The 5344-nt window shown below is 56.7% G+C and overlaps 1 protein-coding gene across 1 annotated transcript in view; it reads left to right on the top strand.

Moving 5' to 3' along the window:
• The window catches only part of LOC146765845 (uncharacterized), a 189074-nt gene that overhangs the window by 70916 nt on the left and 112814 nt on the right, over positions 1-5344 (top strand). The gene's annotated exons all lie outside the window — the stretch shown is intronic.

The raw sequence follows: 5344 nt of genomic DNA, 5'->3' as shown, positions 1-5344 counted from the left end.
GCAGCAGCAGCAGAGATGGAGGCACCTCCAACAAATGACTCGAAAAACCAGTTTAGGGTGGAAAGAGCAGAGCCCCAGAGGGAGAACGGGAGACCTCGCCCTGGCTCCCAGAGTGCTGGGGCTCACACAGCCCAGCAGCATCTTCCCAGCAGAGGGACAGGGAGCACTTTGCAAGCAGGAAAAGCCTGGGAACACGACTTGCAGGGAGTGCACTGCAGCCACTGAAGCACATTTTAAAACATCTCCTTGCAGCATCTGTTTAAAATGCTACAGAACAGCAGAACCCACAGGGACAAAGCCAACCAAGTGTTTTCCGAGGTGGCAGCAGCAGTTTGGGAATCAGCAATTCTCAGAGCATTTTCAGCCCAGCATTTTATTCAGTCCAACATTTTCTCAGTCCAGCAAACTTTTGGCCCTGGCTCCCAGGAGAACACTGAGGGCTCATGGCAGGGGAGGTCAGCAGCTCCCCACAGCAGCCCAGGAGCCTCAGCCAGCAGGATTCAGGCTCTGGGACAGACCCAGCCCCAAAGATCTGGGTCTGAGGCTCTGCCCAGCCACCCTGTCCACACCACACCAAGCTTTGCCTCTGGGCAGCTCTTTCCCCTCTCTTCCAGAGTCCCACCAAGCCCAGCACACCCTGGCACCTCTGTGGCTCCTGGGGGTGCTCATCCAGGCTGTGCCCAGCCCTGAGCCACAGCCAGGCCTGGCTGCCTGCTGCTTTCACACAAAGCCAAGTTCAAAGGTCCCCACAAACCCAAATTCAAAGGTCCCCACAAACCAGGAACCCTGTGTTTCAGGCTGATCCAGCACAGCTCCCACAGCAACACAGGCTCGTACCCAGTGCAGGAGCAGGGAGGGAGGGCAGAGGATGGAGGAGGAAGGGGACGGGAGAAGATGGGGTTCAAGCCCCCACATAAACACCAGTGAGACACCAGTGATGCCAACACAGGTTTGTGGCTGCTCTTCACCTGTTTTACCTGGTCCAAGGACAACCCAGGACCAGAGGAAAAGGTCCAGGATCTACTGTCCCTTCCTGGGTGACCTCTTTGTCCTCTTTAAATCCCACTTGTTTCAGGAGAGAGGGAAAGACACAGGATGGAAAGTGGTTGCTGAGAGATCACCCCTTTCCACTGGCATCCCACGGACTGATGCCAGCAGTGATGCTCTCTGACCAGAGCTGCTGGAGGGCCCCCAGACCAGAGCCAGTCCTGTCACTGCCACTCAAAGGCTTTAAGTGACCTGAAGCCTTGCCAGAGATGGGAGCTGAAGGAGTTTGATTCCACACAGACCTGATTTTGTACCCACACAAAGCAGGAGCATGGGACAAGCTCTTCTGTGGAGGGGCTGCTGTTTGCATGGGCCAGGAGGGGATTAGTTCCCTGTAGATTCAAAGGAAACTAAATTGGACAAGATCAACTGCCTGTAATCCCCTGGAAAACAGCCCCTGGCACATGGAGGAAGTTCTGAGAATTAGCACCAAGAGTAAAGCCACCACATACCAACACAGCCCTCTGGCCAGCCTGCTTCCCAAGCCATCCATCACCCTGGAGCAGCCTGGGGCTCCTGTCCTGCACAGCTCCAGGACAGCACCTTCCTCCCCTCTGTGCACCAGACACTGCTGTGATCCTTCCCCTGCCTGCAGAAGATCCCTGGGCAAGGCAGAGCGTTCCAAAGGCAATGGTCCCTGCTGCCAGCCCTGTGCACACACAGACACACGCCCTGGCAGGCAGCAGCAGCCACCCAGACAGGACAGACACACGCAGGATAAGCTCTGGGAGGAGAGCAGCGTCCTTGGCACGGCACCTGGCTGCTCACAGAGCGTGTGAGGCACCAGCTGGGAAGCCAGGCCAGGTCCTGAGCCCCCTGCAGGAGTGATGCTGAGCACCCAGCCTTGCTCAGCCAGGGGAGGAGGAGAGGCAGAGTCCATGGAGGGGCAGCTCCTGGCTGCCTGCTCATCCCAGGAGAAGCAGAGCTTGCCCAGCCCTCAGCAAAGCCCCGTCCCAGCCTCGGGAGAACAGGCTGGCAGGGGAAGCCAGAGGATGGCTTTGGGCTGATGGGTCTTGCCAGCCCAGCAGCCCCAGCCCAGAGGTTTCTGCTGCTGCCCAACGCCTGTGGCACACAGGAAACGTTCTCCTGCTGCCCCTTGGCCTCCCCTGCTCTGTGATGGACACCAAGATCTGCTCAGGGGAAGTCGCTGCAAGAATGCTCAGGGGGTTGTGACAGATCCTCCCACTTGTGCCAGGTACTGCTGCATCGAGCCCAGGTCACTTCCAGATCCCCTGTGGGGTTTTGCCCAGACTGGCTCGAGCCGTGCCAGGGCAGAGCACGGTGGTTAACCCAGACCCTGCAAGAAGCAACAGGCAAGGAGACCAGTCCAACCAGTTCCCCAGCACAGCCACCCACGCAGCTGGCAGCGGGGCCTGGGCAGGACCCACCTGCCCCGGTGCAGCTGGAGACCCCAGCCAGCCTGGAGCCCACCCCACAGCCAGGCTCCCCTGCTCCAGACCACCCCAGGCAGCCCCAGCTCCATCACTCCGTGCTGCAGTGGGGACCCAGCTGGCAGAGCTGCTGTCCCCAGGTGGGGTGGGCAGGGGTGGGCAGCCTTCTTTGCACCTTTTAGCCCAGCCTGGAAACGCTGCCACCGAAGCAGAGGCAAAACCAATCCCAGGGCAGGTTGTGCCTTGCCCAGGCGCATTCCCAGCTGGGCTCCAGCTCTGTTTGGGAGCTGAGACATCTCCTGGGGGGAATAACCCGGGGCTGGCTGCTCCTGCAGGGCTCCAGACACAGCAGGAGGTGGTATGGGAAGCCACACCACAATCTTCACTCGTTTTCCAGAGCAGGATTTGTCCCCGTGGCTGGGAGCTGTGCCAGGATGCAGATTCCTGGTTTGCCAGGCCACTCACACAGCAGCAGCTGCCTCTTGCTGCTCACACAGCCGAGGAGCTGCCTGCAGGGACAGCAGGCACAGCTGCCACGGGCACCTCGGCAGGGAAGATTTCAGAAACCATCCTGGGCTCAGCTCTCCTGAGAGGCTGGCAGAGGCTGGAGGATGGCGTGCTGTGGTTGCCACCTTGGCCTCTCTGCTGGGTTTTTACCGAGGGGATGGCAGGTGAACGTGGCCCATAAATGATTTCCTGTTACCTGTGAAGACCATTTGCCTGGACTTGCCTCCCCTGTGCCTCTCCCCTCCTGAACACCCTCTGCACACCGTTCCTTTGGATCAGTTTTCTTTCCATTTCACCTCCTTGCTTTTGAACTTCTTCGTTCTTGAACTTTTCTCCCTCGGACGTGATGCAACAAAATCAAAGCACTGCACAAACCTCCTGTGTCATCACACACCCAGAGCTGCTTCTGGCCAGACACTGCAGGGGAAACTCCCCTTTTAAGGTCCTAAATGACTCTGCAGAGTACTGGGTGCCACAGCAGAGCAAGGGAAGGACCTTTACAACAAATTTAATCATTGGGAAGTAGGAGGAGAAACACAGGAACAACCAGGGAACACAGATGCAAGGGGGGGATGGGGTTTGGTCTCCAATTGTTTGGCACCTGGAAACAGCCCGGAGCTGTTTATAAAATACCTATGGAAAAGCAGTTTGTGCATCTCCTGGCCCTGTAAGGCCCATGCTCACAGTGACCCATATTTACACCAAATAAAACCGAGGGCCTGTCTCACCAGCAGCTCCCACCACCACATCCCCAGGGAACCCTCTGCATCCATGAGGGATGCTCTGTTCTCTGGAGGTGCTGCTTGTTTGGCAACAGGACCAGCAGGTACAGGCAGCCCAGGCCAAGGCTTACCTGGTATTTGCAGCTGGAGATTGAGCCTGCAACACTTGAGCTGACCTCAGCCACAGGGAAATTCTTCTGAGTGTCTCCAAAGCCATGGAGAACAGTGGAGCATGAAATCAGGGCCCCCACACACCTCCTTGGGAGGAATCAGAGCCTGGCTGCACACACTCATCAGCCTCTGATTGCCTTGCAGATACCAAGGATGGCACAGGTTCAACCAACTCCCATTCCAGCCCTTTTCTCTCCTTGTGGAGCAGTTTTCATACTCCTCAAGCCAAAGTGAATCTCCAGAGCCTCAGAAAAGCCTGGCTGAAAAAGCTGCCTCACCACTGGGATAATAGGACACTTGGTGCTCTGGAGTCTAAAATTGCTGGGTCCTCAAACCTTGTTCTGCTTTGCCTTATCTTTGCTGACTGATAAGCAAAGGGGAAGTGCAAAGGCCCCAGGACTCCTCCCTCCAGGTGGAATTAAGACCCACTAAAAAGCTCCCCAGCCTGGGGCAGGCTCAGCACCCTGCCAGGGTCTGCAGGGGTCAGGGGGCTCTGGGTGCAGAGCCAGCTCAGCTCCAAGGGACCTTTCCCCAGGAACCAGAGGTGGCCCAGTCCAGCACAGCACAAATGGGCAGCCCTTGTCCTGTTCAGCCCTTGTCCTGCTCCTTTGGATCTCTCTAAGTACAGGGGACATTCCCACCACACCATCTCCTTAACAGCCCAGTCCCAGGGCTGTTGTAGACGACTCATCCTCAGACCCTTCAGACATCAAAAGGATCTGCCTGCTTCCCACCCCACGGCCTCTCCAAGCTCATTCCAGCATCCCGCAGCTCCTTCTGAGTTCAAGCCCCAGAGCTAAGGAGCAGGACATCAGGGCAATTCCCTGCAGCAGTTAACGCCTTAGCCTAATTTTCCTCTCCCCAGAGGATTAGCAAGGCTGTAATAGCACTAAATAAATTCACTAATGGCAGATTCTCAGGACACTTTGTCTGGAAAACTTGCTTGTAACTTACAGGATGCAGCCTGCAAATTTGGCTTTATTATCCAGTGACAGGGCTGAAGGCAGCTGCTCCCTGACAGAGTGATTGGGTCTGAACAAGATGTGTCCTAGATCATTAACGAGGCAATGAGGTAATTAAACACCTGCCTGGAGAGGCAGCCTTCACTCACATGGCACAGCTGGAGAAGGAACCCATGGAATCAGGGTGGGAGATCAGAGCTTTTGGAGTGCTTCTTTCAAAGCTGCTTTGCCCAGACTCGAGTGCCCTGGAGAAGGGACCATCCCCTGCAAATGCTGGGATAAAGCAGCAGGCAACCAGCCCGTGCTGGGTGATGGAAAGTGAAACACCTGGGCAGGTTTGCTCTCCACGCTCAGGTGCAAGGCAAAGGCCCTGCAATGTGCACAATACCTGCAGGATGGTGGATTGCAGGTGGTGGCCAGCTGAAACATGTGCTTGGAACAGCTCACAGATGTTCCTGCTTGGGAGAACAACCTCGACACAAAGAGCTGGCTGAAGCAGAAGGCATTCAGAGGGGCCCAGGCTGGAGCAGCACATCCAACGAGA

The sequence above is a fragment of the Lonchura striata genome, chromosome 18 (genome assembly GCF_050655825.1).
Source record: "Lonchura striata isolate lonStrDom1 chromosome 18, ASM5065582v1, whole genome shotgun sequence".
NCBI classification, from domain to species: domain Eukaryota; kingdom Metazoa; phylum Chordata; class Aves; order Passeriformes; family Estrildidae; genus Lonchura; species Lonchura striata.
The sequence above is the reverse complement of the archived record's forward strand: the minus strand, read 5'-3'. Positions and strand labels throughout refer to the sequence as shown.